Source organism: Macaca thibetana, chromosome 17, assembly GCF_024542745.1.
Source record: "Macaca thibetana thibetana isolate TM-01 chromosome 17, ASM2454274v1, whole genome shotgun sequence".
In the NCBI taxonomy this organism is placed as follows: Eukaryota; Metazoa; Chordata; class Mammalia; order Primates; family Cercopithecidae; genus Macaca; species Macaca thibetana.
The window spans coordinates 12,148,465-12,161,363 of record NC_065594.1 but is presented as its reverse complement, the minus strand read 5'-3'; positions in this window follow the sequence as shown (position 1 = coordinate 12,161,363).

Below are 12,899 nucleotides of genomic sequence, written 5' to 3'. Positions count from 1 at the left end.
TAATTTTGACATCTATATGTTTATGGCCATTGTATATACTTTTGGGTGAATTATCCATTTATGTCTATTTTCTATTATTTGTTGCTTATTAGCAAGAACTCTTGGTGTTTAAAGATGTTAACTTTTATCTATCATCTGTGATGTAAATGGATTTTTAACTCTACAATTTCTCACTGACCTTGTTTCAATCTCCTTCAGATTTTGGTTTCTTGTCTTGGTTAAGAGGTCTCTACAAACCCTAAATTGTATGTATAGACTCCTAGACTTTCTTCTGCAAATTCATTCATTCATTTATCTATTCATTTATTTATTTTTACACCGAAGTCTTCAGTTCCCTGGAATTTATTTGTCTATATTCTGAGAGAAAAGTGCTCATTTCTATTTTCTCCTGGATGGAGAGTCAACACCTTCCTTCTCACTCTGAATGGAAATAGCAACTTCATAATATATTAAAGTTGCATATATTTTGGAAGCTAGTTGGAAGATTTGCTATTCAATCACTCTAACTTGTTTATTTCAAAAACCATAAGTGACTTATATATTTGATTATAGTGACTTTGCAGTGTGTTTTAATATCTGCACTCACTATTCTTTTCACACGTTTTATTCCTGGGCATTTAATTTTCTATGTAAACTTTAAGATTACTTAATATTATTTGCAAATGGTGTGATTCTAATTGGAATTGCAATATATTGCATAATAACATACCTCAATATTACCTATGTTATATACATATTGATGTATATAATGAATTTGGGGAGATCTAACATTTAAATTATTTTCAGTCTACAGATCTAAAAACTTAGTTTACCTCTAGAACTTAGTATGCTGTTCCATTTGTTTGAGTTTTATTCTTAGGACTTTATAGTTTTCTTCACACAGGATTTCTTTGCATTGTATTGCAGCTGTGAATTAATTTTTTCCATTTCCATGTTAGATGACTTTTGCTGTTGATTATCACATGTGCATATTTTATATGTCCCCATTTTATCAAATTATCTCATCAACTCAAATACTGCTTTTCTTAAGTCTGTTGGGTTTTTCAGGAATATAATAATATTATCAACAAAAGTAGAGTTTTATTTATTTATTTATTTTTTTTTGAGACAGAGTCTCGCTCTGTCCCCCAGGCTGGAGTGCAGTGGCACAATCTCGGCTCACTGCAAGCTCCGTCTCCTGGGTTCGGGCCATTCTCCTGCCTCAGCCTCCCGAGTAGCTGGGACTATAGGCGCCCGCCACCGCACCCGGCTAATTTTTTGTATTTTTAGTAGAGACGGGGTTTCACCATGGTCTCGATCTCCTGACCTTGTGATCCGCCCGCCTCGGCCTCCCAAAGTGCTGGGATTACAGGCGTGAGCCACCGCGCCCGGCCAAAAGTAGAGTTTTAATCTTTCTTTTCCAATGTTTACATAAATCGTTATTTTTAAAATTTTATTTTAGAGATGGGGTCTTGCTATGTTGCCCAGTTGGGACTCAAACTTCTCGGCTCACAGGATCCTCCCACCTCAGCCTTCTGAGTAGCAGGGACTATAGGCAGGCATGCCCCTCCATACCTGGCATTGACAAATTATTTTACTGCCTTTTCCCACTGCATTTGCTAGAACCTCTAAGACAATAGTAATGGTAAGATCAAGCATTCTTATCTGATTCCTGATTAACAATTGAAATGATTTTAGTGTTTTGTTGTTTAAAATAACATTTGCTTATTTTTGTAGTTTTTGTCACAGTTTTTTGTTTTTGTTTTTGAGATGGAGTCATGCTCTGTCGCCCTGGCTGGAATGCAATGGCTCGATCTCGGCTCCTGGGTTCAAGTGATCCTCCCACCCCATCCTCCCGAGTAGCTGGGATTACAGGCGCACACCACCATGCCTGGCTAATGTTTGTATTTTTAGTAGAGACAGGATTTCACCATGTTGGCCAGGCTGGTCTCAGACTCCTGACCTCAGGTGATCCGCCCACCCCGGCCTCCCACAGCGCTGGGATTACAAGCGTGAGCACTGTGCCCGGCCCATAGTTTAAAAGGCTCCTCATGTACATATTTTCATAAAGTTGTTAAGAACAGGTACTGGATTTTTATCAAAATGACTTTCTAGCATCGATTGATACGTTTATTTTTCTGCTCTAATATGTTGATTTAATGAATTATATTGCTGGATTTCCTGAAACCCATATAACCTTGCATTTTTGCAGTAAACTCTACTTGGCCATAGCATATTGGTCTGTTAATACATTTTGAGATTACTCAACCTCAAATCACATTTAGAGTATTTTTGCATCTAATAGATGGCATTGATCTTTTTTGCAGAATCCTCATAGAGTTTTAGTAATAAGATTGGCGTTACAAATACAATGAGAACTTGCCTATCTTCTTCTATAGTCTTAAATAGTTTAAATCACATCAGAATTGCTTATTCTTTAAGGTTAAATAGTGTTCAGCTATCAAATTATCCAATCCTGTTAACTTTTTCACTAACACATTTTAATCACTTTCCTAGTCTCTTCTTGAGTGTTCAGTCTATTCATTTTTTCTACTGCTTCACTCGATTTTAATAATTTGTATTTTCCTAGGAAATATCAATGTTGTCTATGTTTCCAAGGTATCTGGTTGAGATTAAAGTTTTCATATGTGGTCAAGTACACAATCAACTATTTTTGTAAATATTACATGGACATTTAAAAACTGCATGTTCTTTAGTAGTCACAAATGAATAAATTGTATTAAATAAATAGAAACATATTGAATCCACTTTGTACTAGATATTCAGGATGGGCTCAGGATAAATAGGTCAACTTTCTCCCTGTCTCCCTTGGCCCATCACCAAACTCTTGAATAATGGCATTTACCACATCTGTCTCTGTTGAGTATGTAACTCCTGTCCCTATTGGCTGGGTAACTCCTATTTATGCCTAGGTCTCAATTTCATGCCACTTCCTTCAGGAAATCCTCCTTAATATCCTAGACTAGGCTGGGGAACAGTGGTATCATGCACAGAACTTTTTCTTCGTGGCACTTGTCTCATTCGTAGTAATACAGTTATTTGTTTAAGTAATAGAGTAATGTCTTTCTCTCCTATTACCTAGTAAACTCCAAGGATGGAATAATGTCAGGTTTATCTTAACCTCAAAACATAGTAAACATGGTAGTGTACCTGTCACATAGTAGGCAAGCAAAAATGTTTCTTATATGAATGATTGATGAACGAATGACCAAATGGTCTGTTAATCAGAGGAAATATAAATTTGGAAACTGTCACTGACAATTTTCCACCACGTGGTTGGAAAGTCAGCCTACCGCATCAAAGACTGCTGAAACAGACAAGCAAGAAAAAGCTGAGCTGAGACATGGAAGAAAACACAATTTCCTGGCTCATAAGACTATATCAATCTCCACTACAAGCTTAAATCAGAAGCCCAATTACATCGCATTCCACAGTTGTGTCAGACCTGATGTAGCCTTAGAACTCCACTTTTCGTTAAAGCTAAAAACAATAGATTTCTTTAGTTTTGTCTAATGCTTCTTTTCCATTTCAGGATCCCATCAGGGATATCACATAACATTTAATCATCATATCTCTTGGGCTTTTCTTGGCTCTGACAGTTTCTTGGACTCTCCTTGTTTTTGATGACCTCATCATATTTAGGTACCTTATTTTATTCTAATTTTATGTTTACTTTGTGTTCACTTTGGTTTACTTTGTTGTCTCTTCTACTTCCTTTTGTTTTTTAACTAGTTTTCAAAAGTTTCTTGTTATTAACATTTTCCTTTTGAAAATATTGTTATTCTACTATAATTTCCTATTCTGTAAATGTCTTCTGTCTCTCTAGAAACTCATAGGAAAGCAGATATTCCTGTTTTATAATTTAACTAAACAATATGTAACTTATTTCCTTCACCAAGTTCATCTATCCCAATAAGGTGAGTCTTTTAGAATATTTTCACTTCTCTATTCTGCTCCACTCTACCTTTATCCAGATCAGAATAAAATACTGTAAGTACTTTGCTTCATTTCACTGTATTCTTCCTTCACCCCTAACTTCTACATTTTTCTAAAGTAGCTTAGTATTTCGTTCCAGATTACCAGAATTGCTTGGCCAGGCACAGTGGTGGCTCACTCTCGTAACCTCAGCACTTTGGGAGGTCGAGGCAGGAGTATCACTTCAGCTCAGGAATTGGGACAACATAGAGAGACCCCCATCTCTAAAAAAGAAACAACAAAAAATGAGGCGGGAGGTTAGTTTGAGCCCAAGAAGTTAAGGCTGCAATGAGCCATGATTGCACCATTGCGCTCCTGCCTGGGTGATGGAGTGAGACCCTGTCTCAAAAACAAAAAAAGAAAAAAGAAAACAAGAGAATTGCCTTTTCTAGTTTCAGAATTCTCATTTAGGGTCTACTACTGTCATTGGATTTAATTATATGTGCACTGCTGACAACTGTTTATTTTCTGCCTCATGTGCTCCTGTCTTTGTTGGTGGGGTTGCTGGTACTGGGAGGAGGGTGGTACTGTGGTACTGTTTGCTTACAGTCTTCCTCTAGCAGTTTCCTCTAACCCAGCTGCATAGGCAACCTACTCAGAACCTACTCTGAAACTCAGCACACGCATGCCTTCCTCCTCCCCAAAAGGCCAATGGCATCCTGAGTGGGTCTAAGGATCTCAGGTTGCAGTCCTTTTCTCTCAGTAGTCAGGTGCCACTCCCCCATTTCATGTAAGGTGTTGCGCATGAAACATTGAATGACACTCTGATTCTCTAAGTCACTGGTTATTTCTGTCTAGAAGTTTATCATATTTTCTCTTTATTCTTGAAATTTAAGAATTTGCCAGATCACCTTCAGTGACTGGGTTTTTGTTGTTGTTATTGTTGTTGTTGTTTTTTCTCATCCCTTCTGCTTGGAACTTGAATAGTTTCAATGTGCACATTCAGGTTGTTCTTAATCTCAGACATTTTCTTCTTTTATGAGTTTAACAATTGCCTCTTCTCCAACTGTAGCTTTTCTCTCTGGATCTTCTTTTATTCACATGTTAGTTTGTCCAAGAGATATTCTCCAAAACCCTATTATTTTCTCACATGATGGTCTCCTGCTTGTACTTTTGCTCTGTGCTTTTTTTTTTTTTTTTTTTTTTTTTTTGAGACGGAGCCTTGCTCTGTAGCCCAGGCTGGAGTGCAGTGGCACAATCTCAGCTCAGGGCAACTCCACCTCCTGGGTTCAAGCGATTCTCCTGCCTCAGCCTCCTGAGTAGCTGGGACTACAGGCACATGCCACCACGCCTGGCTAATTTTGTTTTTGTATCTTTAGTAGAGACGGGATTTCACGATGTTAGCCAGGATGGTCTTGATCTCCTGACCTTGTGATCTGACCACCTTAGCCTCCTAAAGTGCTGGGATTACAGACATGATCCACCACGCCCAGCCTGCTCTGTGTTTTTAAGTATTAGCTCCAGTTCAACTTCTAGGCTGTAATTGCAAGTCTCCACAGTGACTGCTACTCTTCTTCAATTCATTTACTAGCATTTTCAGCTCAACACTTGTGCAGAAGAGTCTTTTAAAAATGTAACTGGCACTCTTACGTGTTTAGGTTTCAATCCATTCATTTAAAGGTTTGCCTAGTGTGTTCTATTTGTTTTTCCCCCCTGAGCTCTGGGGCCCAGGTCTTGCTCTGGGAATCCCTCAGATGATGCCATGGAATGGTGCTTCTCAAATGTGGTCTGCAGATCCCTGGAGGTCCCTGGGACACTTCCAGGGCATCTGGAAGATCAAAACAACCTTCATAATAATACTAGCATGTTACTTGCCTTTTCCACAGTGTTGACATTTGCCTTAATACACAAAAGCAGTGGTAGGTAAAACTGCTGGTTCCTTAGCATGAATCAAAGCAGTGTCACATAAACGCATCAGCTGTCATTGTGCGCTTCACAGCCATATCTGGAGAAAGTGAAGAATGGAAGACTTGAGTCGTCTGTAAAGGTCATGGTAATAAAAGGCAACTCTGCGGTCACCTCCAGCACGGCGGATCCTGTGCTGTCACCTCCCTCTCCCTAACAGACCAGCTCCAATTCTGGAGACAGACAAGAAGATGGAACGAAAAACACTCATAAAACATACCGGTACTTTTTACAAGAGTAAGGACCGAGAAAAAGAAAAAAAAATACTCCTCAGCTTTCCTTCATCTTCAATGTCATCCAACACCTCATGTGCTGCTTTGGCAACCGAAAAACAAGCTCAGATTGTTCCTAAACCTGGGCATGGCCTGGACTGATGCCGGGAGGCAACGCCTGATGCCTGATTCAGGACACATGCTCAACCTGACCCTGAGTTGCCTGTTTTCTCTGTTGCATGCCTATATACTTCATCAGGGTGAAGGAAGGATGAACTCTGGCTAGAGAACCACAGTCTCCTTTCTTCTAGTAATATAATTTCCTTCTGGGAGCAGGGCTGGATAAACAATTTGCAGGACCCAATGCAAAAAGAAAATGAAGACCTCTTGTAAAAAAAAAAAAAAAAAAAAAAAAACAGAAAGAAAGTGCTATAAAAGGTAATAAAATATAAGAAATTTTCCTTTAAAAATATCTTGTTCCAGGCTGGGTGCGGCGGCTCACACCTGTAATCTGAGCACTTTGGGAGGCTGAGGCGAGGGGATCACCTGAGGTCAGAAGTTCAAGACCAGCCTGGCCAATATGGTGAAACCCTGCCTCTACTAAAAATACAAAAATTAGCTGGGTGTGGTGGGCGCCTGTAACCCCAGCTACTCGGGAGCCTGAGGCAGGAGAATCACCTGAACCTGGGAGGCAGGGGTTGCAGTGAGCCGAGATTGTGCCATTGTACTCCAGCCTGAGCTACAGAGTGAGACTCCATTTCAAAAAAGAAAAGAATCTTGTTCCAAAAAAAGTAATAGTGGTACATGAATAGCAATATAAACATGTATATTTGCAAAATAATATTTTGGTGTTACAATCTTATGTAATAAGTGATTGTATTCTATTAATGTGGTATCTTGATTTGATTGTGAGATTTTTCTAGCTTACTTGTCTAGAAATATATTAGATTGTCAACATCTATACATTTAGCAACTTTATTTTTAATACATGCATATAATTAAAAGCAATATCAGTCACTTTTGCAAATGCAAGATTACAAACAATTTTTGGATAACTTTTAATTTTAAGAAGTATCTTCCTAGGTATGTAACTGTTACTGGAGCTATTAAGAGTATGTTATTGGTTGTGAAAACATTACTGGGATTATTTCAGGATAGTACATTGGGATAAGTTTCTGATGCATTACATCAAAATGTAAATTTTTTTACATCTAGATTCTTGCAGAACAATTTTTCTAAAAGATTTATCTCTGTCCGAATCAGTTTTATGTAAGTCTGAAGTTAAGTTTAAATGTGAATTTATACTGTGTTATATAATGTTCTTTTTTGTTGTTGTTTTCTGTTTTGTTGTTTTGGGCCAAGGTCTCATTCTGTTGCCCAGGCTGGTGTGCAGTGGTATGATCTCGGCTTACCACAACCTCCACCTCCCAGGTTCAAACGATTCTCCTGCCTCACCCTTCTAAGTAGCTGGGATTATAGACATGTGCCATCATGCCTGGCTAATTTTTGTATTTTTAGTAGAGAGGAGGTTTCACCATGTTGGCCAGGCTGGTCTTGAACTCCTGGCCTCAAGTGATCTGCCCGCCTTGGCTCCCAAAGTGCTGGGATTACAGGTGTGAGCCACCGTGTCTGGTCAATACAATATTATATAATGTTATTTTAACGTTGCCTCTGAAATTTCCTATAACTTGTGGAGCTACCATTGCCACCTCTGCTGCTGCTGCTGTTACAGATGCTGGGCTGGCCACCCCCTCAGAAACCACTGTAGCTTGGACTTCCCCGAGGCGCGCACAGGAGACCCGGCCAACCGCTGTGTATGCACCCCGCCCACCTGCCCTGGGCTGCTGCTCACCACACTCATCCATGTGTGCACTGCTGCCTGGCATATGCCCTCTGCCTATGCGCAGGCTACACTGGCCCACAGACATCATCACAAAACACAAGTCCAAAGAGGAAGTCATACTAAGAATGTCAAGCCGGTCACAGAAGAACATTAAGCCATGCAATTACACAGGTGACACTGCCATGAAGCCAGCCCTGTCTGGGAGCCTGGGCATAAAGCAATGGTAATTTCCACTTTCCCAGCCTCTAGTCACTAGTGGTTTGAATTGAAGTGTTTAATGCACTTTGTATTGCCAAGCTAGTAAGTAATTTGTCTTATCAATCTTCGGTTACAGTCTCTCCTCCTAGAAACAATAAAGGCTTTGTATAGCTTTCTAAGCCAGCAATTGTCTCTCCTCTTTCTAAACAAGTTGGCTGTCTTTCCTAGGAAACCAATGTGAACAGAGCTTTGAATAGTCACTAATGACTTAAATTAGTTGCTGGGTCTTTCTGAGTCCTTAATTTTCTCCAGGAGTTATTAGCTCAGGCATAGAGAAACACCAGACTTATCTAGCCCTTGAAATCACCATGGCCATAAATGCAGTTCATAGTGTAATTCAGAGTGCAAATTCTGGAGCAATTCTGCCTATTCAAATCCTATTCCTACTTCACCTTTCCTACTGGAAGCCTTTGGCATAAGCTGTGGTTTGAATAGAGCCCCTCCAAAATTCAGGTGTTGCCAATGATAGTATTAAGAAGTGGGGCCTTTAATAGGTGATTAGACCATAAGAGCTTCTTCCTCATTAATGGGATTAAGGTCTTTATAAAAGAGGCTTCACAAAGCATTCTGCTAGTTCACTTTCTTTGCCCTCTACCTTCTACCATGTGAGTATGCAGCAAGAAGGCCCTCATCAGATCCTGCCACCTTGATCTTAGACTTCCAGCCTCCATTACTGTGAGAAATACATTTCTGTTCTTAAATTACTCAGTCTGTGGTCTTGTGTTATAGCAGCACAGACTAAAACAGCATGTTATTCACCTCTGTATACCTGTTTTCTTGTCTTTAAAATGAAGATAATAGAATATCTTCAAACATAAGGCTTGATAAGTGTTTGTTACACTCCAGTTCTAAATAAATGGGGTTCAATCTCTTAGCTTACAGCGGTGATGTTCCTAAGAAGACAAAAATGCTAGCTTTGACTTGCATAACTCTTTCTATTAGATGTAGAGCATGTTTACTATTGCTTTCTGAAGGGGTCTGCAAAACAGCAGAAATAGTACAGCTGGGTGAAGGCTGCTGCAGAATCAGCTGAGGGTGTGTGTGTGTGTGTGTGTGTGTGTGTGTGTGTGTGTGTGTGTGTGTGTGTGTGTGTGTGTGAAGAAAAGGCTCTGGGTCTGCATATCATCTACCCTGTGCTTACGTGAAAGAAGGCCCTGAGTGTCCCTGTATATATCACCAACAAATACGTGCAGCTTTCATTTGATAACTGGAATTGCTTCCTCTTGTTTACCTGTCAGTTGTCAGCAGAGCTCCAGTGAGACAACACAGATAAGTAATACAGAACACAGCACCTCCTCTTACCCACACAAGATAAAGAGCAGACATTTTTTGAGTGTTTTGTTTTGTTTGAAGTGAGATGAGGCTTTTCAAACCTACCTTACGTAATATTTGGTCATGGATTTGAAGTCGAAGCCAACAAGAAGGTTCTGTAAAAAGGAATTAGAATTTAAAAAGAAATTCACATTGAAGTTTCATCAGCTTTGCTAGTATGGACTAAAAGGTTAATTCAGGTTAATTCATCAACCCTAGATGCCAATAGAAAGGCATGTTAAAAATTAATTTCTTCCTGACGGACTTTATAAAATATATGTGTGACCTGTTACAAGGAAATCAAATTCTCAAAAATGCTGAAGTTGTAATATTTGGTTAAATTCTCCCATGAGATTTGTGTTACAGAGTATCTGCAGGTGTCTCTGGCTCTAAAGGAGTGGCCTCTAGAAATGGTCATGAAACTTGTGTCCTACCCATTCCCCTGTCTCCACGGGCCTAAGCCTGTTCTGTCCCCCACCCAGGATGAGGCCTGGCTGTCCAAGGTCGCCCCATAGAGTGCTTATCCCACTTTTTATTGCCTTCTCCACCAGCTGTATTAAGATCTGATGAAAAGCTGAACAAGGAAAAGAGAAACCATGTTGGGATTCAAACCACAGAGGGAATGTTATACACAGAATTGGTTATGCGGTGGGTAATGGAATTGCTGAGAAGCCAACCAGGGATGATAAGGAAACACTAAGAGTAGCAAACAGTAGTTTGCTTCCCCTGGGCTATAGGATGACAGAGGATGTGTTACTGGGCTCCCAGGAGTCAGGGTCACCTGGGAGAGGCTCCAGTGACACTGGAGCCATGAAAGAGATTCAGCGCCACATCTCAGACCAATTAAATTGGAATCCCTGCCATCAGTGGTTTTTAAAATTCCCCAAGTGATTCCAAAGTGCAGTCAAGATTGAGAGCCGCTGCTTCGAGTGCCTAGGCAGAATCTGCATTGCCAGATCGACCCTGTCCCAGACTGAGCAGACATGGGGAGAAGAGCTGTGGCCATGCTGTCACTCAAGGTCCAGAAGCAGGGACTAAATGCACCAACAGACCAGAAAGCCAACCGTTCTCAGGTATCTTTGAAGAAAGAACCAAGAACCAGATTTGATTTATAGAACTTTTCTTCATAAGTTCTATACTTATGAAGAAATAAGTATACTTCTTAGTAATTGCTCTATAAAAAAACTATTTTAAAGAGCCATAATTTTGCTTAATGTATATTGGAAAAAAGTGATTAAATGTAACACTGTATGCCATTTACAGTAAACCAGTATTATCTAGCACAATCAATGAAAAAGTCATTTTGAATATATATAAATTGACTGGAGTAGAATATCCTGCTTAATAACTCTATTAACTTGCACATATTAAGTGTGTGCTAATTATTTGTCGAATGAGCTAATCATCAAAGGAAGATTCATGTACAATGTGACATTACTGTGATTTTTATTGTGTTTTAATTCCTTGAAAATTGATAATCTATGATAATACATATAATGAATCCTTTAACGAGAAACAAACATCTTCATATGGTCTTTTTAAAAAAATGACTGAGAAGGCCTTTTAAGATTTTGTACAGCCCTGGGGTAATCACCATGAACACCAATTATCATCATGAATATTGTTAAAGAGAAGTGTGATTGGCAAAATGCCAGATAATAGAGTTCAATGGAGCCCCAGGTAACTGGAAAAACAGTTAACTCCTTTTAAAGAACCACCTGTAATAAACTCCTATGCCCTTTTCACTAGGCATTTATTCATACAAGAAATGTTTATTAGGCAGTTAATATGTGTCCTGGGGAGTAACAAGGCAAATAAAGTCGTTGCCTCAGAGCACTTTATAATCAAATGGAAGGGATTAAACAATCACACAAGTCCCATAGGAGGTGGTAGGTGCTAATTCTAATGTTGAGTGAGGTTTGGGGATGACCAGGCCAGGGGACATGAGAGGAGAGGTCTGAGAACAAATACCAGTTGGGAGGAGGATGCAAAGATACTCACGGAAGAGGCAAGTGACCTAATCAAAATGGTGCTTGCTGTAAGGCTCTTGATTCGGTTACTCTTCTAACATGTTAAAAATAAGAAAAAAGCAGATAATTTTGTCCTTTTTTTCAAACCAGAAAACCAGTTAGGGATTATTGGAAAAGTCTATGCAAAAAGTGCAAAGAGGACAATTGCAGCAAGTACCCAGCTGAACGGTGGATGCTGCAAATACCACAGTGAAAAGAATCCATAGCATTTCACGCCTGAATGTCTCCAAGGGTTTACTGGGGTAAATTAGGGAAACAGAAATGAAGAGCCAATTAGAAGGGAAAGATAATGAATATTGCCTTTCAGATCTATCTGGCTGAAGGCTGAATAGACATCCAACAACAGACATCCGCCAGGAATGCACTGAACAATTCACAGTTTACAAAGTAGTTTTACTATGATACTGTGTAACCTGTATGCAAAAATAAAACACTTGTGTCACTCATATTCCAAAATATTTTGAACAGAAATATGAATTTCTTGGTTAACACAATATCCTTAAAGGCCTTCAAAAATAGCAGCGCAAGTCACCTGTATGGACATCAAACATGTACAATTTCCACTTCACTTTCACAAAAAAATCACAAGAGCGATGATGATGTCATCCAGGCTTTTAGGTCTATGTTGAAGAAAACTAGACGCAGTGGCCATCCTGTGATGTGAGTGATGGGCCTGGCTGGGCACAGTGTAGATGTGTGCTTTGCTGTCAAGGGCTGAAGAGACAACAGACAATAGAGAGTCTATTTTGCATTTCTACTGCAATTGGGTTGGTAAGAGTCCCACAGTTTGCTTCATAAGCATGATAACATTTCACTGATTCTTCTTCTTTCTCTATCTCTTTAGAGGTCGCAGAAGTGGATTCAGTGTGAGAGAGAGCCAGATGATAATAATTTACATCTGGACAATGCTTTTACATTGACAAACTACTTTCTCCTACGACATTAATACCCTGAAGCTTTCGAATAGCCCTGGAAGGTGGGTGCATGACAAATGGACGCACCAAACACAGAAAAGAAATGGCAATTAAACCTAGGTCTCAGAATGTCTCCAGGTGAGAAAGAGCAGGTCTATCACAGGCTCAGACAGTTTGTTCCAGAACTATTATTTTTTTTCAGACTTCAACCTGCCCAACCCAGCAATCTCCCTTCAAGACTAGCTTCGTTCTGTCTTCATTCAACATATATTTTAAAATACATTTTTAATGATAAAAGTTCCAATAAATTTAAAACATTTGTCTCCTAATTCACATCTTATCTATGTTATCAGTAAACATGTACATAATATTATGCGCATTCTCATACAGATCTGCTATTTTTTATTTTTGCTATCTCATATTGAATGCACATCACCAGAAGATGCTTGAG